The sequence below is a fragment of the Panicum virgatum genome, chromosome 8K, assembly GCF_016808335.1.
Source record: "Panicum virgatum strain AP13 chromosome 8K, P.virgatum_v5, whole genome shotgun sequence".
In the NCBI taxonomy this organism is placed as follows: Eukaryota; Viridiplantae; Streptophyta; class Magnoliopsida; order Poales; family Poaceae; genus Panicum; species Panicum virgatum.
The window spans coordinates 53,091,456-53,116,775 of record NC_053143.1 but is presented as its reverse complement, the minus strand read 5'-3'; the positions used below and the strand labels follow the sequence as shown (position 1 = coordinate 53,116,775).

General features: G+C 43.3%; 2 pseudogenes; one reads left to right on the top strand and one right to left on the bottom strand.

Annotated features, from left to right (window-relative positions):
• Positions 1-106: 106 nt before the first annotated feature.
• LOC120645959 lies at positions 107-13,444 on the bottom strand (annotated as a pseudogene).
• Positions 13,445-18,615: 5,171 nt separating this feature from the next.
• Positions 18,616-24,868, top strand: LOC120645212 (annotated as a pseudogene).
• Positions 24,869-25,320: the final 452 nt, after the last annotated feature.

Below are 25,320 nucleotides of genomic sequence, written 5' to 3'. Positions count from 1 at the left end.
GGATTTCGCCGTTCTGCACCGGCGAACCGGTCTGACCGGTTACCCCGACCGGTCTGAGCATCGGCGCTGCAAATTGTGCCGTCGCTCGCTGCGCGATCAAGGGCGTTCATGTGTTGGCCCTAGATTGGCGCCAACAGATTGCCCTTTCATTTGTTGGATATTTATGTAACAAAGTCTGCAATTTGAAGTAGGCAAGGGAAGGCAACCTTGCAACAATGCTGAGACCATCAGCCACCTCACTGACGGAAAGGTCTAAACTGCAGAGTTCGTGGAGGTGAACAATCCACTCAGGGATTCTTGGGAAATGGCAGCTACTTAGATCGAGCTTCCGAAGTCGACGAGGTGGAGGAGTCGGTGTCCAGTCATGGGCCGGTACTACGATGTGGCAGTCATCTCCCATAATAAAGCTCCTGAGGTTGCCGGAGAGCCTTCGCAATGCATCCATGCGCATCTTCCACTCCAATTTATGCACCCTCTCATCATTAACAATGGAAAGTCGAGCATTTCTTGAGTTGTCGCAAGCAGGTCAGCTCGGCGATGCCCTTAATATTCTCTGCCGAACTTTCCAAAAGATCAACGGCTTGTAGGGTGCGAAGAGATCTCAGCTTGCCTATCCCGTCAGGCAACACCAAACCTGATCCTGTATAACTGAGATGCATTAACCGGGACAACCTAACAATATCCGGTGGAAGAGATGTCGGTTTGCCTAGGAAACAATCTGAGATCTCAACTTCTATTGTCTCCAGTTGCTATAGCTCCCCAATTTGATCAGGTAGCTTCACATATTCTCCAGTTGTACTGCACACAACCTTTAAAAACCTTAGCAGAAACATCCCATGAATACCAGTGAGATCTAGCCTCTCACATGCAGCAACTTGGAGGTGAAGAACTCGGACATACTTCAATACCAAAAAAGAAGGCACAAGTGACCCCCTGAAAAGTAAGACTGATCGAACATGCGACAGTGACCCCTTGATGGCTGCCAGTATTGCGCCATCTTCTTCACCATCATAGCAAATAGAGACTCGGCGCACCCTTTTATGTTCCCCTGCCACGACTTCTGGGCCATTTATCACAAGGTTGAAATTCTCTTCTGCGGCCTTGGATCTGATATGACCAAACATTATATCATGTACTCTACAGGTCTCTACCTCATCGTCCTCCATCGTCCAAGGTTGGATCATGCTCATGTTGATGAGCGCGTAGAAGTAGTCTTCTGCAACATCCACGGCATCGCGCATACGAGTCCTACTCACAAAACCTTGAGCTACCCATTCCCTCAACAAAGTATCCTTTTCTATCTCGTAGTCCTCTCTATACCGACCAATATCAAGTAGGCATGTCTTAAGATGATGAGGGAGATGCATGTAGCTTAGATCCAATATTCGCTCCATTTGTTTCAGTTCATCTTGGTCTCCTTCAAACATGGACACCAAAGAATTCCTCACAGAATCCCATCTTGACCTTGGGTTATGAGCAAGAAGGCTTGCTGTACTGATAATAGCAAGTGGCAGGCCACCACATTTTTTCAAAATATCAGCTGAAATCTCTTCTGGTACATCTAGGCCAGCTTCTTGAGATCCAAATATTCTATTAACAAATAGTTTTCTTGAGTCCTGATCACTTAGTGGTTTCATCTTATACACATATCCTCTGCAGTGTTTGCAACAGTCATCCGCAACGGAGAGAATCCTGGTAGTAGTCAGCACACTAGCGCCACAATCATTTACCGGGAAAGCACATTGAATAACATACCATGCTGAGGAATCCCATATATCATCAATCACTAGGAAGTACCTGGAAATATATTGAATACATGGCAGGCAGTAGCAAAATCTTAGTAAAGCTGGTAAACGAAACAAGCTGCAAAGGATGACTATTCAGGTTTTAATTCGGAGAATTTTCTAATTCTTTTTGTTCTTTTTTATTTATTTTGTACACATCGCGGTTGTGCTTATGTACTTTGATGTCTTGGCGACAGGTACTATGGTGCTTGTTTCAGCCAGTAATTAGTGGGTAGATCTTTCAGTTTTGCTTCCTCTATTCTTTGAGGCTTCCTGTGACAGAACCGCCAAGTTAAACGGTTTAATTAAGCGTAATGGCCATCATTTGAACGCATCAGGCGCATTAGCTTAATTAAGTGTAACCTGACAGCCTGTTTCCAACCCACAGGCCGATCGAAACACACCAGAAGTCTCGCGCGACGGCGAGTGCAGACGGTACCAGCATGATACAATTTTACAAAATAGTAAACAATATTAAGGTATTTACAAAATGACTTTTACAAATTAAAGTTCACATAATAGATAATATCAGCGGTAGAGAGAGTCTAACCTGAGGAAGATTTTCATTAGAAACCAACTGAAATAAAATGAAGTAAAACGATAACTACGGAGACGTGAGGACGTCACATCGAACTCACCGATGTGAATCCGGGTTAGCTCCTATACCTGAAACAGGGTAAACAACAAATCCTGAGTATACTAATACTCAGCAAGACTCACCCGACTAAGGGTATACTTAGCCCACTATCTAGACATGCACGGCTTTCTGGCTGTGGATTGTTTTGCGGAAAAGCAATTGAGAGTGAGTCCTTACTTTCAATATTTTAGCTCAAAATTAGGAATGAGTACCTATTTTCTACAGTTTGCATTTCTACACCAATCAGTAATCAGTGTGGAAAAACAATGGATTAGGTACAACCATATTGATCATTTTATTCCCTTCCAAGTTCTTACTACGATGTGACTCGGAGATCAAGTTGCTCATGTCCGAGAGTGACAAACGGCGAATCGATCCGATTTAACCTTGCAAGGTGAACCTAACCAACACGGCACGTATTTGCCCCGTCGGACAATACGAACCAACCATTCCCCTCCCCGCCTGGAACTACAGAACCGCCCCACCTGCATATAGTCAACCGAGCCCTACGAGAGACCACCAAAAGTAAACATATGCATCTCAATTCTCCGCGGCCACTCGACTGCCCTAAGGGGTGGGTAGAAGTTCTGTACTTTCGAAACAAGGCAGTACTAGGCTTACCGGTTTCGACTACCTCCTACTCCCTCGGTTTCGACTACCTCCTACTCCCGGCATGCGATTAGTACAGTTCAAACATGATCAGCAGGGCCAACAACGGTACGGTCCTCAATCGACACAGACGAGGCTAAGACACCAGGAATCCTGTCCTGTTGCCATATCTATATCTCATCATTATTTCCCCGTCCGGTCTCAAATTCCCAATCATTTCATATTGTATTCCATATCTCATATACTGGAATATAAAGATAACTATAAATCTCGCGAGTAACCGGAAATTACTCGACTTTTGCCCTATAGCTCGCGAGTGACAGGAAATCACTCGACTTATACATATCCTATATCTCGCGAGTGCAAGAAGGCACTCGACTTCTATCGAGAACTATTAAGCATAGCATTTCTATCGTCCTATACATGCTAGTATAACTCAGAGAAACCTAGAGATCATGCAACTAGGGTTCCACTCAACTCCTGAAACGTAATGCACAAGTAATAAATACATATATAGGTATCATAATTTCAACTAATAGGATATGCACCGGGGCTTGCCTGGGATTAACACTAAGTCAGTGTTAGTTAGATGATACTCGCTTGGCGAGCATCTTCCTTTGGTCATGCACATCGGGTTCCATCCATCCGTCTTTGGGATATGTCCACCAACATCGTCTTCGGGTTCGGCTCCAGTAGCACGTCCTTCATATGGTTCATCTATCGTACCTAAATGAGATGCGACAATGCATATGTATGAATGCATGGAAGTGCAACACGCAAGGCATTCATAAAAGTACAATATACTAGCATAAGCACATAGAGTTATTTAACTTAACCATCACTCAAGCATCTCATAGAAGATGACAAGCACATCAAGCATGCCACACAAATTAACTTAAATTAAACCACTGCAAGCATCCACCATTCAAGAAATTAGCCAAACCTTCTAGCCAACAAAATTTAATATGATTCACCCAAAAATGACATACTTGATGTATCAAACCATGCAGAAAAGAATGGCTTAGCAATACTTTTGGAAAGTGAAAGATATAACTAGAAACTAAACAAATGCAAAAACTTAACTTGAGGACATGATCTAGCAACCAAAATTTACCAGCATGATGAGCTATTGATAAAGCATGTAACAATATTTTTCCAACATTTATTGACAACATAAAATATTTAATTTAGCCCTAGCAAAACAAACAGAACAAAAATAGATTTACAAACATGCACATAGCTTCTGGTTCTGAAATTTTAACATTGATCTAAACATGCAAAGAGTAAGCTACTGCATAAATTTCATAATTTTTGAACATCCAAAACTGCAGATATTAAATAGACAAGCGTAAACAAGCATTAACCATGATTAAATCAATACATCATGAAAACATTTAATAAACAGCAGGTTAAATATTTTTCCTAAGTTCTACATGCCAAATAAAAGCTAATTCAACTGGTTTTACATTTTTACCATTTTTCTACTATTTACTATGCATTTTCAAAGCTTGCAACCACTTAAACTAACATTTAAACTAGAGCAAAAACTATTTAGAAACTGAAGATCAACCTGTAAGGAAAGATGTATATCTTAGGACAAGGAATCCAACAAATTTTAGTTTGCATTTTTTTGATTTTTCTATGATTTACTATGATTTTTCAAAGTTTCAGCCAATTATTGCAAAACAACCCTTCGCAGCACTATTCATTTGAGTCTATAGCTATGCAAATAACCCCCTGAATTTGTTTCAATTCTTGCCCGAGGTCTCTGGTCGCGAAACAGAGCAGGGGCGGCGATTTCTGGCCCGATTCCGGCGGCAGGGCTCAACGGCGGCATGGGGGAAGTTGGGGAAAAGCTAGAGGGACTCGAGAGCTACCTCTGGGTGGTCTCGGTTGATGTCGGGGTGGCCGGAGGAGGGCCAGCGACGGGAGCAGGCGGCCGCCGCCGGCCCTGTGCCGCGGCGGCGGAGCTCCGAAGGCCTTGGGTGACGGCGAGCGGGCCGGGGAGCTTCACTGCGGCAAGAGGATGCGATTTCCGGGGTCGTTTGGGGTCGAGGAGGACCGGAGGTGGGGCTCCGCTGCGCTGCAAGGGCGGCGGCCACGGCGTGCAGCCGCGAGCTCGATTCCGGTGAGCTGGTGGCTGGAGCAGCGGTCGGGAAGCTTTACCGGGATGAGGCGAAGCTAGTGGGATGGCTTGCTCGGGGGGAGGAGGGTCGGGAAAGGGTGCTCCGCGGAGAGCTCAGCGTGGAGGTGCGCGGCGCAGTGCGCGCGGCGCGCAGGCAGCCGGCGGCGTCGGCGTGCGGCGACGGCATTTGCGCGCGAGTAGAGGAGGCACGGCATGGTCGGGGCAGTAGCGGCGTAGCTCGGCTCGTGGCCTCGACGACCATGGCGGCGCACGCGCGAGCGAGAGGCGAGGGAGAGAGCGAGCGCGGTGCCGTGGTCGATTTGATCACGAAAGCGAGCTTGCGGTTCGGGAGGCTTCCCGAAGAATATCTGGACCCAATAGTGCACTATTAGTACTAATGATCCTATTAAGCTCTCAATTAATCTTAATTAAGGTAGTTAACACACGGGGTGTTACAATCCTACCGTTTCTAAGTTGAGCATATGACTAGTTGGCTCGTATCATCTTAGCAGTTAGAAGATAGATACATTGTGCTGTAAACGGGATATAGATTAAGTTCTTTCTTGGAGAAGAAATTTTTATCAACTCCCATTCATCCTCTTCGGTCACCATTTCGATCCTACACTTAATTACTATATATAGTCCCATCACCATATAGGCTTGTTTCGAAGCAATTTGTGGAGTTCGTCAATGAGGTGCTTTTCATTTAAGCTTGTTGCACTGGAATCATAACCAAGTTCACGGAGAATTTCCTTGAGAACGCTCTTGACGTCAGGATTCCGACCCACAGAAACAAAAGCTCTAGGATGGAACTGATTATGAAGCTTGTCATACACAACCTTGGCAAGTGTTGTCTTGCCCAAACCTCCAAATCCGACAATAGAGATTATCTTGAGTTTCTGTTTTGACACATCCCCATCCTTATCAGAGAGCCATTTGATTAGCTCGTTTCTTGGCTCTTTGATGCCAACGAGCTCTTTTTGATCTTTGTATATAGCCGAAATGCGAGGGTCAATGGTAATTGCAACAGCCACATTAGCCACGTCTTCGTCGACCTTGAACCTTTTACGCCTATCGGCTGCAACCTGAACTTGTTTCTTGATGTCTCTGATGGCGTGGCCAATCGGATTGTGAGTCTTACCCCTTTTGAAGAGGTTGAACATCTTGTGCATGAGCCCCATGAAGAATCCCGTGTTTGAGGCAGGCTCGCTGTGTACCAGGAAGCCATCAACAACATCCTCAATGTCATACGACATCTCCCTGACACTGTCGGCCCAGCACTTGATCTGGTCATCGCGGTTGTCCCGCTGCACCTCTGACACCTTGCAGAGGGCTAGCTGCATCTCCATCAGCTCTTCAGAGAAAGACTCTATGTCTTCCTTCACGCTTATCTCTAGATTGTACTCTTCCTTTTGGAGCTCGTCAAGCTTATGAAGTAGGCTGCTCATGGCCCCGGTTGCAAGATCCACAGCTCTGTTGCCCATCTTGGTCCTTGGATCGCGCGAAATGATGTTTGGTGCTGCATGTAAACTAGGGCGCTCTGGTTGCTGCTCTTGCTCAGTACGTTGTCCTCGCGCATCTTTGTAGCTCATAGAATTATTAATGTCCTTGCAGACAGAATAATGAAGTACTTAATTAGATTAAATAAACTCATTTCAGCAGTGATGCAAAAGTTGGCTTATCTCACTATATAGAAGCTCACCATGGGGACTGCGTTTGCTTGCCAAGTTGCGCTGACGCCAGGTTTTTCCTCGCTGGAAGCAAATTCGACCATCTGTTTCCTTTTCTGGCAACGCATGCATACACACATTTGTAAAAAAACAAAAAAAAACAGAAGACAACGCATGTACAACAGTCAAATTGGTCATTGTGGTTCATCAAAAAAAGGGGCTCACCTTGGTGTCTTCTCGACTCTTGGGATTTCTGTTGGGTTTATCAGGCTCATATACAACTGCCAAATTCACCTCATCAAGAATTCCGGCCTCTTCTTGAAACATGTGTTCAGTGATATCCTCGATCGCGAGACCTTCCTTCACTTTTGTGCTCTGTACGATGATCTCATCCGGACGTTGCGGTGCATTCTCCTGTGCTCGCAGTGTTATCTTGACACTGCGCATGGATCCTGGTGACACAATGCCTTTGTCTGGCTGTGTGTACAGCAGCAAGCTTGACGTTTGGATGTTAAAGGCTAAGTAGTCGTGCTTTGTCTCGTTGGTTAGCCTAACCAGGGCTGTTATCTGCTTGTTAAGCTCAAAATGAAACGTAGCTCGAGGGGCTCAATTCCAAGCATGTCATCCTCCGAATAAAGGCTTATCTGCGAAAAAAGAGAGATAAAGGCATTGTCACAAAGGATACATGCTCCTTCCTGCCAAAGTTTGAGTAGACAAATGATGATGAATGCGGTTTCTTTTAGTGAAGGTTTACAGGTAGCATTATTAGTCCATTAACTCGTGCACCCGTATATGGGCTAGAATTTTTTAAGTATTAAAATTAAAATTTCTTGGATAACTTTAGTACTTTTTTTGCGAATAACTTTAGTACTTACAACTAATTAGAATTGCTTTTCTTTTTGCTCCCTCACTATTCATTTTCTAGGATAAAATATAGATACTCTGTAATCTCTATCAGGTTTTTAGAAATATGGATTTTAACTTTTGGACTGCATTCTTAATTACTATAATGGCATAATAGTCATGTCTGCCTACACCATCACACTCAATATGTTGAATTTTCTTATCAAAAAGTTATGTGTGTGGTATTCTATTTTTTATTAAAAATAGATGAAACTATCATTATTGTAGGTATGTTTTTTTGTCAAAATTTATAAATTTATCTAAAATAACAGCTCACATAATTTATTATCATAGAGTATTGATATAATTTAAAATGTTTTTAGTGGTCCATACCTCATTCATAAAGGAAATTGTTTTTATGATTTCGAAACCATAGAAATATATATATATATATATATATATATATATATATATATATATATATATATATATATATATATATATATATATATATATATGCATGTATACTTGGCTTACGTGGTATGGTGACGCAGAGCACATATTTTTGAGTTACTTTTTTATATAATAATAGTGGTAGAAGCTGGCAATTTAGAAAATATATTAGCATACATTTTGGGCAAATTTAAGGGTTTCATTTATATTATTTATCATAATTAATGACACATGTGGGTAACTTATATGAAAATTTAGAGTGCTACTAGAAAACTGTTGTGCCGCTGGCGCTCCCCAGAGGCCCGTCATGGACGGACAACGACAGAGCCAGGGTGGGCTAGCAGGGCACCTCCAACACTGCAAAAAAATTTTGAGACCCCTTCATGACTTCATCTATTAAGCAGGCACTGAGGTAGGAACGCCGCCGCTCGTATGAGCCGTCGCCGTCGCGGCCATGGCAATCGGCTTGCCTTTGCTGCTGACGAGCGGAATCACGAGCCTCGGCGCCAACAACACCGGATAGGAGCGACACGTGGCGGTGGAATGGATTTTGCTGCCCCCCTGGAATATTTGCTAGCTCCGCCACTGCAGACGTATATATCCATGCTTATAAAGTTTTGTTGCGGGTCGGTCAAATTTGATTTGGATTGTTGAATGTATGTGTGTGAGGTGTGGACCATTGAAATATGTCTATGCAGTGTGATACACATTAAGGGGGTTGGTTTAGCAAAAGTCTCGTGGTTTTATGTGAATTTGATGTTATTGGTTTCGCCAAAGTTAAGGGGCACTACTACAAAAAATATTAACTACGACTTTTAAAAATGGCCTCGGTTAATGCCTGCGATTAATTTAGGCGGTCATTTTTTATTAACTGAGGCGGTTATAAAAAACCACCTTGCAAAATCTATTTTTGAAGGCGGGCATTATAAGAGGTCTGCCTCCAAAAATGGCATTTTGGAGGCGGTTATTTATAAGAAGTCCGCCTCGGTTAAAAGGGCCAAGCCAAGAAAAGCCCAACTCGGCCTGATAGATGGCTCCAGATATATATACTGCACTTAGGTTTTCATCTCACGCACCCCTCTCCTCCCCTCCCTCTCTCTCCCACGGCCCAGCGGCCTGCCTGCCTCTCTCTCTCCCCCCCCCACGCCTCATCACCTCTAGGCTCCGGCCACTGACGCCACCCCACCTCCGACCCCTGACGCCAGCCGCGCCCCCTCCCTCCGCGACGCCCCTGCTTAGGCGGCGGGAGGGTGGATCCGGTGGCGCCAGGATCAATCCAGGGAGCAGGGGTGGATCCGGTGGCGCGGGGAGCAGATCCGGCAGCACACGTGGCGCATCCGGCGATGGTGCGGCGGCAGCAACCTCCCTCCTGGTGGCCCCTTCCCCAACCTTCCCAACAGCGCCCTCCCTGTCTCCCTCCCTCCCTCCCTCCGGCGCGTGGTGGTGGAGGCACGGCGGAGGGCGCAGGCGTAGCACGACGGTGGCGCTGCCGAGGATAGGCAGCAGTGTCGCGGCGGCGGGCGCTGCGAGTCCACATCCCGGTGGACCTAGTGCTGGCACGGCTGCTCGACGCGAGTTGCGGCGGCGCGGGCGCCACTGGAACCGGCCGGCGGCGTCATGGGCTTGGCTTGGCAGACTGGCAGTCTTTTTCTTTTTTTAAATGTTTTTTTGATTAATCGAGGCGGACAGCAAAAACTGCCTCGGTAAATCATCTATTTTCCGCGAGCCTTGGTCCGAGGCGGTTCGGTTAATTATTTTTGACCGCCTCAAAAAATAGTTATTGTAGTAGTGGGGGTTATTCATAAAATTACCGTCAATAGAGTGTGTGTCGAAAGTTTAGGTTTTGTAAAATTAGCATTCACAAAGTCTGGGAATCCTTTTGCAAAATTGTCGTCCATGGACCGCGAGTTGATTTCACCAAAGTTTGGGTGGTTGCAAAATTTACATCCCCACCTGGCCGAGGAATTCGGGGTGACGTGGGTAGCCCCAGAGGCTGGGAAATACACAAGAATTAGTAGGAAAGATTTGAAATTATCTTTTGTAATTAAAAAAAACACATGGAGTAGAGTTCTTCCACACAGGCCCTTAGTTCTTAGAAGATTAGTTTATATTTATTGATGATGATTATAGACAAGATTATAGATCCTGATGGTTATACTATTGATGATGATTATAGTCGGTTGAGTAGATGGTCGAATGTTTCTGATTTTTATAAGAATTTTTAGAATTTATCTTTTTTTATATCGTGTTTCATCTCTAATTGCGCTAATACTTCTATTATTGCTATTTTGTTGAATGAACCTACCACTATAGTCGCATGACTATGCACCAAGAATGATGGAAACTAATTATTCAATAAAATTATCTTTGAATTTTGAAAAACTTCATACAGGCTTGGCCGAATTGATTTTTATTTTCAAATTTACCTAACTTCGTTGGATATTGAAGCTTTCTAGAAAACAAAATTGGAATCCCTACACATAAATAAAAAGTTCATGTGTCACTGCAGGAAAGATCGTATTTTTCGTGTGCCCAAAGTTTGTCGTGGGCAACTTTCCAGACACGCGGCAAACAACACTTTTGCCGTGTGTCATCCAAAAAAACGCACGGTAGATATTGGGCACATGTGCTTTTTTTTCACATGGTAAAGTAATAAATTTGTCGTATGCTTTTTTTGCACACGGCAAAATAATAAATTTTTTTCTCTTCTCACCTCGAAACCTTTTATGCTCTTCACATACAACATGTGGCACTCTATATTAAAATTTGGTACATTTTTATATTTATTTGCTATATTTAACTAATTAATTTGGTACACCATGTAGAATTTTTTTTTAAAAAGATGTTTGTCGTGTGCTCTAGATCTGGCACACGGCAAATGACCAGGCTTTACCGTGTGCTCTAGATCTGGCACACGGTAAAGCAAATTTCAAATTTTATACACAACATTGGATGGAAAAATAGCCAAAATAAAAGTTGTAGATCTCAAAAAGTTATGAAACTTTGTAGTTGGCCACTTTTAAATTTGAATTCGTTTAGGACCTTAAATAAGCAATTTACACTCAGTTTAGTATAATATGTGGAAAAAATAGACTATAGACACTAGTGAATGTGTGGTGCATAGCGACAAACTGTGTGTAACCGATTGATTTTGATACGCTCCAATTTAATTAGAAGTGGCAGAGTCTCGAACTCAGGCAGCTCCCTACAAACTTGCATTGCTAACTGGTAAAACTCAATGTCCTTCTCAGAAGCGAAATTAATGTAGTCTCTAAGAGCAAGGCTAATAATACAGCTAGTTGCTGGCCATATGGATTTTTTGTAGCTTTCTCTCAGCCCATTCATATTATATTGTTTATGATTATAAACTTATGATCATTGGAGACTATATTTTGTTTCAAATCTAACCGTATCAAGTTTATATTATTAAAGCTAAAAATTATTAGTTATATTGTTGGTCAAAGATTATAAAGTTTTGAATCTTAATCTGTGATGGGCGCCTTATAATATAAAACGGTCCGGAGGTAGTAGCTAGTTTGCTTATCTGGAAAAATGAACAAATATTGGAGGCACCACTTGCATTGTCTAAGATAATAGCGCCCTTGGTTCTTAGCTAGCTAGGGAGCAAACGAAAAACTTATTATCTGGTCAGCGTGCCCATTCGTGCTTTCAGTTTCACTGAGATAAGGGATTATATCCCATATAAAAGGTCTATCTTTTGGTTCTTGTTTCCTGCAACGTTCCGCTATTTCCAGGCATTTTGTTAACTGTTGGTACTGTTGCAGCGTCGGTGGTTTCTTCCACCTGTGCCTCCACCTCCGAAGTACCTACATTTCAGAAATGGTAGTTGTTTATGGTGATTTCCGAATATTTATTTAGTGCAAAACCAAGTGCAGGCTGTGTTCTGTATCGACCTAACAATTTTTAGTGCCCATTAAGGAATTAAAGACATGCTTTGTTTGTCCTCTAACTTATATAAGCTAACTTATTGTTCAAGAACAATATGATAAAACGACTTATTGCTCAAGAACAAGATGATAAAACACCTCTCGAAATGCTTGAATAAACTGAACTCTTACATTGCTGTTACTGTCGTTGACAACCTTACGTCCCGCTACTAGTTCTATGATTATGACACCCAAACCATAGATGTCAGATTTGAATGAAGTTTTGCCATCGTTCATGTATTCTGGAGCAAAATATCCTCTGCAAGAAAATCAACAGTATGATGCATGATCATGGTGGAAAGGAAAGGTAGGCTGTAAAATGTCAAAGAAATTTGAATGGATGCTCTTGATACATAGCGCTTACCGTGTTCCAAAACGTTCCCCTGCAGTACATGTGTTTTTATTAGGCCTTGACAGACCAAAATCAGTAATTTTTGGCACCATGCCATCATCTAGTAGTATGTTGGCAGGTTTGAGGTCCATATGAATAATAGACTTTTCCTTGTGAAGATAATGCAAACCCTCACAAATTCCCTTGATTATTTGATAACGAATATCCCATTCAAGTCCTCTTAATTCATCTACAGAAGAAAAAAAACCAAAAAATAAGTAGTAGTTTATGCTAAACTAAATTAATGGAAGTCTGTCCCTAGTTATTTTTGGAATGTGGCTTGACTGCTTGAGAAGCACACTACTGAATGAAGAAGATAAAGAAGCAAAAAAAGAAGAGCCAAAATGGAGTGATGCAACATTGTCGTACCAGTAATATATTTGTCAAGGCTCCCGTTGCTGACATACTCGAAGCAGAGTAATCTCTCTCTTTTCTGGGCCCAAACGAAGTTTTCTGACCCTGTTTCTTTTATCGCTTCACCTTCTGTATTATGACAGAAGCCGAGGAACCGAACTACATTCCGGTGGTTAATAACCTGCATCAGGCTATTAAACTCACGACGAAATAGCTTGTCATCCAATGTGTTTGTGTTCACATCAATCCGCTTCACGGCAACATTCCCGTTTCGGAGAACACCCTGTTGGCAGCATTCAGGTCCTGAGGAACTTTACAGGAAACTCGGAAAATTGGGTGCACACAAGTGACTCTTAGATGCACATTCAATCCTCCTTAGTTCAATATTTTGTACTACTTTTTCAAAATATGATTTCACTTTTGAGAAATAGTAAAAAAATTTGAACTAAAGTGGGTTGAAGTTGCACCTAGGGAACACCAATTTGCACCCCTAACACAACATAAGGAACTCAACTTTGGTAATACACCATCCAGAGAATCCCAGGAAAACAGAGCAGGGGGTGGAGCTTCCTTGAGGCCAGGGGTGGCCTAGCTCCCCATGAGTTTAAAATTACCATAAATAAATTCCTTAAAAAAAGTTCATCATCAATAAACACAAACTAGAAAACCCCGCGGCTTTGCCGCGGGTGGCCAGTGGATGTACTCATGGTTTTCGATGACAACAGATAGAAATTTTTTTTATAGGTTTTATAATGATTGGCATGAAGAGAACATATTGTATGAAATTGAAATTTAAAGGCACCTGAACTTGTAAGCTACTAACTGGACATTAGATATTGGCAACTTTTGTGCATTTTATTTTTCAGGAATTCACATATGTGTCCACATTGGCATTTAGAAGGGATGTGATACTTGACAAGAGTTGCTAAAATCATAAGTAACACATATATCTATATTTCTGCTTTTCTCTAAAAATATTTATATTTCTGCTAAATGTTGTCATTAATCGTCCATTAATCGTCCACAGACGCAAAGTTTCAAGTCTACAAAAGGAGCGCACATGTAGACAGCTCGCTCCAGTTATGGATCAAATCCCAACTATTAATTACCTTAGGAGATGGCTTCAAGTGCACGGTAGATTTGTGTTGATGAAATAAAAAAACAGGATTTAACCGATGAACAAAGATGATGCATGGTCTACCTTGCATGGACATATTCACATAAACCTTTTTACCAAGCATGCTTGGAGAGTGGCATCAAAGTTACTGCTAATTGGGGCAAGGAACTTTTCTAGTGAAAGGTTCGATACCTTTCCAAAGATCCGTCGAACTACCATAAAAATCAGCCTATTCAAATAACACTCTTTGGCGCAATGGTGGAGTTTCACAGATTCACAGACAAAAAAAAAACTGTCTTTGAACATTATTGAAATACATCTATATTTCATTTTGTTGTATATACAGGTTAGGCTTTGAACAAAATGGCTAAAGATTTAGAAAAAAATCATACGCTCTTATCTTCTACGTGCTTGTATTAAAGTTAAGTATTGCATGGATTGTTTCCATTTCATGTTTGTAGCTTGACTGAGCTCTATGACTCATATATTGAAAGCTATATCAACTATGTTGTCAAATGTGACCCATTGTGTGTGTGCGTGATTAAATTGAATGTGAACAATTCCTGAGTTCTTTAGGCTCTGTTTGGTTTCAACAACATAAGTCATAAGTTCCGTCACATTGCATATTTAAACACCAGTTAGGAATATTAAGTATAGGCTTATTACAAAACTAATTTCATAAGTCGTTATCATACGAGACGAATCTATTAAGCCTAATTAGTCCACAATTTGACCACTGATTGCTACAGTAACTATCCTCTAATTATTAATTAATTATACTTAAAAGATTCGTCTAGACACTTAATTGCAACTTATGCAATTAGTTTTAGATTAAATTGACATCTGTACATTCGATTTGATAACCAAATCGATGTGACAGCTACTTGTAGAAACCAAACATCTCCTTGATCCTTTATGGATGCTTGGTACTAAAATGGCCTTGGTGGCCTTTCAACAAAAAAAAGGCATTAGTGTGCATTGTCGGCAGATCGGCCATAAACTCCAAGCGACACGTGCATCCTCTCCCTTCTCAATCGCACAGCAGCACAGGCGCGCGCACAGACACCCGGCCATTTCTCGATTCGTGGCACGACGATGTGGACACGCGGCCCTTCTTTCTCACTCGTGTCTGGGAGTGTGTGAGCGTTGTTGTTCACTCATTTTTTTTGCATCTTGTTCATTTCATATCTCTCCCACGCAGCACTCTCTCGCTGTCTCCCCGATGCACTCTCTCTCCCTGTCTCTCCACACAGGCGGCACGGCAGCAAGCCTGGCGGGCGCGACTCGCAGAGCACGGCCATGGGGGCGTGGGCAGCGCGGGGTGGGTCGGCCCCGGCTTGCGGCGCCGTGGTGGGGCGGGGCGGGAGGCGAGGCGGCTTGACGGGTGGTGTGGCAGGCCGGTCGCCGGCTCCTCCGTGTCGGCTCCTTCTCCTCCTTTTTTCTCCTCCATGGTGACCCGGCGGGCAGGTCGGCGACTCGGCGACGATAAGCCGGTGGTTGCAGCAGGAGGAGCGAGGCGGCCCTGGCTCGCTGACCTGCATGCGTAGCGGCGCTGCCGCCAGCGCCCAACAGCGGCTCGGGCGGGCACTGCAGTCGCGCGGCGGCGGAGGCGGCCCCTGGCCGACGGCCGGTCGAAGGCGGCGCGAGGAGTCTGGGCCGACCCGACGAGCTGGCCGTGGCGCCCTTGCTGGCTGGGGATGCGAGGCCGCGACCACCAGCCGCGAGCACTCGTGGCCGTTCGTTGCTGGATCGACGGCCGGGATTCCGCCCGATGACGTGGCACGACGAGAGGCGAGAGAATTGGCCACGAATCGTCAGGAAGAGATTTCCATCACCTACACATCTTGAGAAAAAACATCAAATCTAGCCTACATTTGTGTTTATCTCTAAGCCTGCCCCATACCCCTGCAGTCTCGTCGAAGCTCCGCCGCTGAAACAGATTGGTACTTTGGTGAAGCTATGCATCTTTGTTATCCTGTTAGCGTCTTGGCGATCTAAACCTACTACTTATGTATTTTTTTAAAAGAAAAAAGAAAAACAAGCTCAATAATTCATCGGTGAGAATTTTTTAAAACAGCGTCGGTGAGAATTTTCCTCCCAATAATGTATCGGCTGCTGTCCGCGGTTTGCGGTGGCTCAATAATTCATCCACCACATGGAAGGACCACCAAAGGTTCGGATCGAGCGACAAGGCATGCGTGCTGTAGCCCCATTCTTATCGGCAAAACAGTGACGGCCTAAAACACGCTAACGTGACGGGCGTAGCTAGCGTTACCCAGCATTACCATGACCCTGCATATATATTGCTCCATCCGCTGGATCGTTTGAAAGGATCGAGACCCAAGAAGAAAGAGTTGAATTGGGATTTTTTCAAATTTCTAACCAGTCCTTAGTTTAAACTAGTATTGCACAATCTATAAATTTGAAACCTATCAACTAGAGCACACTAGCAAAGGGTTTTTAGGTGGGTAAACACACTAATAAGCTCATCTTTGCCTAAGGATAGACACACTACCAGGATCAAGTCTTAAGCAAAAAATCACACTATCATGCGATTGTCCTAGTCAAATAACAAGCAATTAAAAGCCAAGGTCACAAACAAAGAAACTTAATTGCTTGAAAGTAAATGCAAGAGACACGAGACAACCGGATTTTTTCCCGTGGTATCGAGGAATTGACGCTCCCCCTAATCCACGTTGGAGCACCCACACAAGGGTATTGCTCCCTTGCTTCACCAAGGAGCAAGTGATCGCTAAAACTGCTCCTTTTCCATCTCTGGAACGGCGAGCTTCACATCGTGTACAAGCTTCTCTTCATGGGCCTCCCACAAACTCTAAGAGCTCACCAAGAACCTCCCGATCACCAAGACCGTCTAGGTGCCGTCAAACACCAAGAGTAACAAACTCCTAAGTCTTCACTTGACCTACACTCAGTTGGCCCTAAGCTCAAGCACACTTGATACACTTGCAAAGAATGATTTCATCAAGTTTGGAACAATTTCTAGCTCTAGATCTTCATCTCATGGCTCAAAGCACTCTCTCTCCTTCTCTTGGGTGGTCTCAGGTATTCAATGTGTCAAAGGCATCATAAATGAGCCAGGGGTGACCTTATATAGAGTAGAGAAGCCACCATAGCTGTTACAAACCCACTGCAGAAAAATCGGGACCATCGAAAGAACCGATCGGTAGTGTTGCGGTAGCGTCGGTTAAACCGGTCTCTCTGCGTCCAAATAGTAGCTGTTGGAATTCTGACACAGTGCGTAGGTTTGTGTCATTACACCGGTGCATGCTCCGATGGGGTATCGGTTAAACCGGTGCTGAAGGGTGTTTTGGTTCCACCAAAATAACGTCTTTGCAATAGTACACCCAATGCACCGATGCCTTCCTTAGATGCATCGGTTAAACCGGTGCTGAAGGCAATTCCAGGTCCACCCAAACAAGCTCTCTAGGCAATAGTATATCAATTGCACCGATGATCATATTTGAACCGTCGGTTCAACCGGTGACCAAGAGTATCTTGACTTGATTCCATTTTGCATCAAAAGAAATTAGCCGACAGGGGCATCGATTCTTCCGCTAAGCGTCGGATGCACCGATGCTCAAGTATCGGTTCGGTGCTGCTGTTTTTTTTGTTTTGTAGCTGAATTGACTTGGATTTGATTTCTTCTTTGATCGTTTCTTCTTCCAAGTGTTGTATTGACTTCTTTTGACTGTCTTGAGCTGTATTTGAGCGAGTGTGCAAGATTTCTAAGGCTAACTCAAATTTGGTCAAGCTACTAACTCAAGAACCACTCTTCTTAATAGTACGGTCAAGAACTAAAAACTATGAAACCCTAACTAAATCAAGTGTCCTTCATCTCCTTGTGACACTTGAGACTAGAAGAATCTTTAATCTTCGAAAATGTGTCCTTGACACCCATGTTTGTTTCAAATTGAGGGGTCTCCTTTCATATTCCATATGTGACTAAGTCAATCATTGATTTTTCCTTCAAAACATACGTTAGTCGCATACGATTGTCATTAATCACCGAAACTTACCATTAGTATCTATCGGCCTAGATGCGCTTCATCGTTTCATATTGAGTTTTACACACAAATTATATATTCCGTCTCTAAATAAGTGTTCATTTACTCCCTCCATTCCAAATTATAAAACATTCCAACAACCTTGGAGAGTGAAAGTTTTTTATGTTTGACAAAATTTATATAATAGAATAATAATATTTATTATATAAACTAAGTACCATTAGATTCGTTATTAGTTATATTTTCATAGTACATCAATTTGATATCATAAATCTTTATATTTCTCTCTATAATCTTGGTCAAACTTGAGATTGCTTTGGCTCTCCAAGATTCTTGGGATGTCTTATAATTTAGAACGGAGGGAGTAGCATCCAATTTTTTCCACACAAAAAGTGTTCTTTTATATTGTAATGAGGTCTGTCTAATTAAAGAAATGTCAAATATCAAGAACAAATTGTATAGATTTATTTGGTCTAGTCAAATCATTTTGCATGCCGTCTCGTATAGCTGACTGTCAGGAGACACCAAAACAAGCCGCACGAGCCAACTGATTGGGCTAAATAAATTAATCACCCAGAGCCCACCAACAAACCTACCATCCTTAAGGCGATGGATCATGAATTTGCAGTATCACGGGGCATTTTCACCCAATAAACCCTGGTCGGCTGGCGAGAAGACGTCGGGTCGTCGGCATGTGACGATGTTCCCGCGAAACCACTAACAGATCGAGTACTCCCACTGACGAAATCAAGTCAACGGTGGGTGGATTGGCACGAGTCTTTAACAACTCCTCTTGTGCTAGATTCCACGCTTCCCCAAGAAGGCAGTGCCGCAGTGGAGCTTCACAAACCCAGACCATATCCATGCTGAAAAGGCCCTTTTCTGCCTCAGGAAAAAGATCCGAGATGAGCCGCCTTGTGGGTGAGGACATGGGCATTAAGCTCGAGTTGCTTGAAACTATTACAGAGAAATTTTCAGAGGCGCTAAAAGTTGGCGGCGGCGGGTATGGAAATGTTTATCGGGTACGACATACGACTGCTTTCTCAGAGCCACTTCTTTTTTTCTTTCCCTCAATGCATGCCTGATTCTATCTAACAAGTAACTAAATCACAACAGGGCGTGTTTGATGGGCAAGAGGTTGCAGTGAAGAAGCTTCACCCACTTCATGGACTGGATGATAAGGAGTTTGACAACGAATTCCGTAATCTTAGGGAGATTCGCCATCCAAATGTTGTCCGGTTGCTCGGTTACTGCTATGAATCACGCCACAAGTTTGTTAAGCACAACGGGGATCTAGTTCGGGCTCAAGAAATTGAGCGAGCTCTCTGTTTCGAGTACATGCAATGCGGAAGCCTCGACAAACACATTTCAGGTACATTTACTAGCTACTCTCTGGAGTATTTAGCATTCAAATGATTCAGTATCTTTATATGTTTTGTCCCTTTTTCCATTGCAGATGAATCATGTGACCTGGATTGGCCGACATGTTACAAAATTATTAAAGGGATCTGTGAGGGCTTGAACCACCTGCATACTGCACAGGAAAGACCCATTTACCATCTGGACTTGAAACCTGCAAATATATTGCTTGATAAGGACATGACGGCGAAAATCGGAGATCTTGGTCTGTCTAAACTGGTTGCTTCGTCAGAAACCCATAAAACGGAGGTTCTCAAAGGAACGCAGTAAGTGGATGCATCATTTTCCAAGCAAACTATTTTGCTAATAATGCTCTCAAACAAAGCTTTTTCGTTCTGCCATTTCTACTTCACTGACCATATGTATCTTTGATGCTTGTGGTATCATGAAGAGGTTACATGCCACCCGAATACATAAACGATCGAGCTGTATCAAAAATAGTTTGACGTGTTCAGTTTGGCTGGAAACAGAGGCCATCGTGAAATGCCTCCAGATCAATTTATTAAGTTTGTAAGGGGAACTTCTCTCTACCGTGGACAGATGTCGATCTTTTTCATGTTCTGGGTTATGCATTAGGTTCTTCTGCATGCATCTCCCATCTTAGCAACATTATCTTTGCCAATTTCGCAGGTAACTGATAACTGGAAAGAAAGGATGCAGGGCACGCCGAAACGCTAATTACGAGAAACAAACATCCTGCAAGTGAAGACTTGTGTGGATACAGCATTAAGATGTGTGAACGTCGAGCGAAATGAAGGTGTTGACGACTAAAATTGGCAGCAGACTAGACCAACCGGTCTGATCGGTCGCCCCAGGCGGTCTGACTAGTATGTGACGATGTAACCGATCCGGCAGGAGCCGACCGGCCTGACCGGTCCAAGCAGAGTCCGAATACAACTAGAGATTTTTATAGATTTAGATCTTGTAATAGGATTTCTTGCGGGACAAGTCCACCCACCCTATAAATATAAAGGGCCACGGCCGATTGAGACATCCAATCGATCAAAAAACACATCAATACATTACTTTTCTTTATGTTTATTGTTTCTATTTTTATCTCCAAACCGTAGCTCCTTCCAACCCTTTTCTGCTGTTCTTCCTTCGTCTCCGCGACATCTGAAGGCGTTCTAGGTGGCCTGCCGATCCTAGAACAACCCTACGTGAGCCTACCCTGACGGGGTCCCTCCTGGGCGAGCGTTCGTCGGATCTCGCCGTCTCACCCCGGCGACCGGTCTGACCGGTCTATTTGACCGGTCTGACCGCCCTGAGCATCGGCGCCGCACCTGGGCCGTCGCTCGCTGGGCATCGTGCGCATTCATGTGTGTTGGTCATAAATCTGCGCCAACACAATTTTGGCGACTCTGCTGGGAAAAAAGATCTTGGTTGTAAAACCGATCTAATCTACTCCATATACTACCATAGTGAAGCTGTCGGATCCCGGTGAGATCAACGTCAATAATATCAGCAGTCCGTCTGTTGATGAGTTGCCACCCGAGAATCGTCAAGTTTATGAAGCCTTCATCAAGGAGTGCAAAGAGGAGAACATACGGCGCAAAGAAAAAGAAATCGAAGAAAAGCGTCGGTGGTTCTTGTCTCACTTCTCCAAGAATCGGAAGGCTGATGTCTCCAAAGACAAGGAGGTGGTCATTTTTTCAGATGAGGAGGAGCAGGCAAAATCTAACACCAATATAAGTGCTGCAACATCGCCCATTACTTTGGAGAAAATTAGTCAATTGGTGGTTAGTGGCCAAGAAAATATTCTTGCTACTGTTCAAAATATGATTGATAAATCATTAGGCAAGCAACCTTTAATTGATGATAGTGGTACTCCTAGACCTAATATTGATGGCCCTTTTATCATAATACTATGCATTTTGAATCATCAGCAGCACATGCGCCCCAATACGGCATGCCGATGAATTTTTATGGTCAGAGAACTCCAGAGCAGTATCACGCGCATGGAGCGGTCGGACAGGTCTCGCAGACCGGTCATGGAGGACCGATTCTGGAGCTTTAATTGCACATCCATCGTCTCCTGAGCCAATTACTAGTGTACCTTATGTTTCAGTTGGCTTTTGCCAAATGAATAATTCATACACTATGCCTCCTCAGGGTTCAGGTTATTCATATGGTACAATGCCAAATAATGGACATTTGCAGCAAATACCATATACACAACCGAATCATATACCGCATGTGCCGAATAGCTCTAATACCAATGTTCAAAGGCCAAATGATTCTTATTTTAATCAAATACTTGAGAAGCATAAGAAAGATTTGGCTCTTATGTTTAAAGAAACTTTCGGCGTAGAATTGAAGGACAAAACTCTAGTCTGTCAAAAGCCTTATTCTGAAAGTTTTGATTCTATTCCATATCCTTAGAATTTTAGAGTACCAAAATTTATTAAATTCACTGGAGAGGATAGTATAACTACATGGGAGCATGTTAGTCAGTTTAATGCACAAATGGGAATTTATGGGAGTCTTGATCATTTGAAAATTAGAATGTTCCCTTTGTCTTTATCTGGCACTACTTTTTCATGGTTTTCGGCATTAGCACCTAATTTTGTGCAAACTTGGTCTCAATTAGAGCGTAAATTTCATGATCATTTTTATAATGGTGAAAATGAGTTGAGGCTATGTCATTTAACATCGGTTAAGCAAAAGCATGATGAGTCTGTTGCTGAATTTATTAGAAGATTTAGAGATACAAAAACCGATGTTATAGCTTGGTTATTTCTGAAAAGGATCTTGGCGAATTAGCTCTTAATGGTTTGAGATCTGATATTAAAGAAAAATTAGAAGGATATGAGTTTCTAACTGTTAATCAAGTGTTGCAGAGGGCTTTGGCTCAAAAAAGCCGAAGCAAAGAGTCTAAGTGTAAATCTGATCGTCTTGGTATGCATATGATTCATGGTGATTCTTCAGACGATGAGAATAGTGAGGTTTATGCTGCTGAATTTGTGTGGTCACCTAGCGATAAACCTAGCACTTGTACTTCTTTAAAGTCGATTCCAAAAAATCGGCATGATGAAGTTAAATACACTTTCGATGTGTCTAAGTGTGATAGAATCTTTGATGAATTAGCAAAGCTTGGAAAGATTAAGTTTTCTCACACTATTCCATCAGTAGATGAGTTGAAGAGGCGTGCTTATTGTAAATTGCATAATACCTTCTCTCATGCTACAAATAATTGCAATGTTCTTCGTAGACAAATACAATCGGCCATAGACGAAGGACGATTAGTTATTTTTGGAATGCAAGTCGATCAAAATCCTTTTCCATTGCATACACATGTGCTTGAGTTGAAAAATCCCAAAGTTTTAATTCGGTCGAATCAAGCCGAATCAACAAAGGGAAAAAAACATGATCATTGGATAAGAGAGACCTGAGAAGAAGATGCAGCAGAACAAAACCTCTCGAGATCCTTCAACGCTCGGGGGGCAAGACAAAAGGAAGACCGACAACAAGTCTACCGGTCTGACCGGTACGAAGACCGGTCTGACCGGTGCGTGCAGAGAATCTGGGAGTTCCTCCAGAAACAAGACAAGGCCGAGTTTTAAAGAACTCTTGGATAAGTATGAGAGGCAAGAAGTTATTCAGAAGATGGAGAAGCGATCAGATGAAGCTAAGGATGTGAGCTTATCGTTAAAACTTCAAGAGCAATCGGTTTGTTGTTCACATCAAAATAATTGTTATGGGCCGTTTACTCCCTGGTTTCATCCTTATTTTGATACGTCTATAGATTATAGTAGGATGCATATGCAATCATATTATATTCAATTTCCTCCTATGTATCCAAATTATGCTTCACCAAAAAGACCGATTGTTGCTAGCAATGATCTGGTCAAAAGAGACTTTAATTGCAGCAAAGAAGACATGAGACAAGATTCAAAATATTTACAGCCGAGGTGGTGTCCCTCAGGCTTGTCTCATACCCAAAAGCGAAGATTGCAACGATGGGGCAAGAAGTGGAGGTCAAGCCAACAAAGCCAATAGCCATGAAGAAAGTTTGGAGACCGAAGCAAATTGATTCATCATCAACTTGAAGAAAAGCAAGACATGGCCGATAATTTTTATCGTTGATCATCGCCTTTAGACAATTTTGGTCCAGAAGAGTGTTCTTTAGCACGCAAGCTTTGCCAAAGAACAGGGAGGCATATGTTGACGACCAAAATTTGCAGCAGACTAGACCAACCGGTCTGACCGGTCGCCCCAGGCGGTCTGACTGGTCTGTGATGATGTAGCCGATCCGGCAGGAGCCGACCGGTCTGACCGGTAGGTATGACCGGTCTGACCGGTCCAAGCAGAGTCCGAGTACAACTAGAGATTTTCATATATTTAGATCTTGTAATAGGATTTCTTGCGGGACAAGTCCACCCACCCTATAAATATAAAGGGCCACGGCCGATTGAGACATCCAATCGATCAAAAAACACATCAATACATTACTTTTTTTTATGTTTATTGTTTCTATTTTTATCTCCAAACCCTAGCTCCTTCCAACCCTTTTCTGCTGTTCTTCCTTGGCCTCCGCGACATCTGAAGGCGTTCTAGGTGGCCTGCCGATCCTAGAACAACCCTACGTGCGCCTGCTCTGACGGGTCCCTCCTGGGCGAGCGTTCGTCGGATCTCGCCGTCTCACCCCGGCGACCGGTCTGACCGGTCTATTTGAATGGTCTGACCGCCCTGAGCATCGGCGCCGCACCTGTGCCGTCGCTCGCTGGGCATCGTGCGCATTCGTGTGTTGGTCATAAATCTGCGCCAACAGAAGGCCTTCTATAAAATACATTGTCAATGAACTGGAAGAACTAGAAGCCAAGATTAAGAAAATGACACTATCTTCAGATCAGTCAAAACGTCATATTGTCGAGCAGGTACGATTGTTTGCAGACACATACTAGATCAGTTACTTCCACGCTGCATTAGTACATCCATTCTTTCTTGCAGAGGAGCTCTGACTCCAACGTTCTTGCTGTCGATCCGACACTGGAGCTGCGCTTTCTCTTCGAGACAAGAAAGGACATATCGAGCTGCCTCCAGCTAACAAACAAGACGGGCGGCTCCATTGCCTTCAATATAATGACCAACCAAACCAAGTACCGCGCAGAGCCAAAGATAGGAACGTTGCCACCATGTTCGAAGTGCTATGTCTCAGTGACGCTGCGAGCACAAGAGGAGGCACCACTGAATATGCAGTGCCATGACATGCTCATTGTGCAGTGTGTTAGTATCAGCGAGGGCCTCGCTGAATCTGATGAGATCAGTGAAGAATTCTTCAAAAAAGTCATGGCGGAGAAGGTGGTGGATGTGGTGAAATTGCCAATTGTTTATGTTGCACGAGAACAATTTAGCACAGTTTAGTGGCTGTGTGTTTTATATGTAATTATGGAGATGATTGTGTACCACAACTAAGTTTGCATTGCAGAAGATATGCTAATATGTTTCATTGTTATTAATTATGACTAGAGATCGATAAGCAGAATTATGACTAGAGATTGATACGCAGAATTATGACTAGAGATTGTTCAAGAGGCACATTCGGCGACGGCGGGGAGCCCGAGGGCGGCGGCGGTGTTGGAGGTGTTAGTGCCTTGGTGGGGGCAAAGGAGCGTGTGTGGGAGACGAGACCGTGGACTTTTCTTTTTTGGAGCGAACTGATACTAGAGGGACTGTAATCAATGATAGGTGGGTAATTATCCCCCAACTCCACCAGCTCCATAAATTGGTGGAGCACCTCTTAAGGAGCTCTCTAAAAAAGATGGAGTGGAGTCAATTGGAGGTGTAGTGGAGTTGGCTGACCTGTTTGGATATTTTTTTCCTGGAGTGGAGCCATCCTAGGTGGAGCAGAGTGCTCCCAAACACCCCCTTAGTATTAGAGATCTTACTATTACTAATTGGAAGCTCCTTTTGAAGCCTCCAGATAAAACCACCTAGGATCCTAAG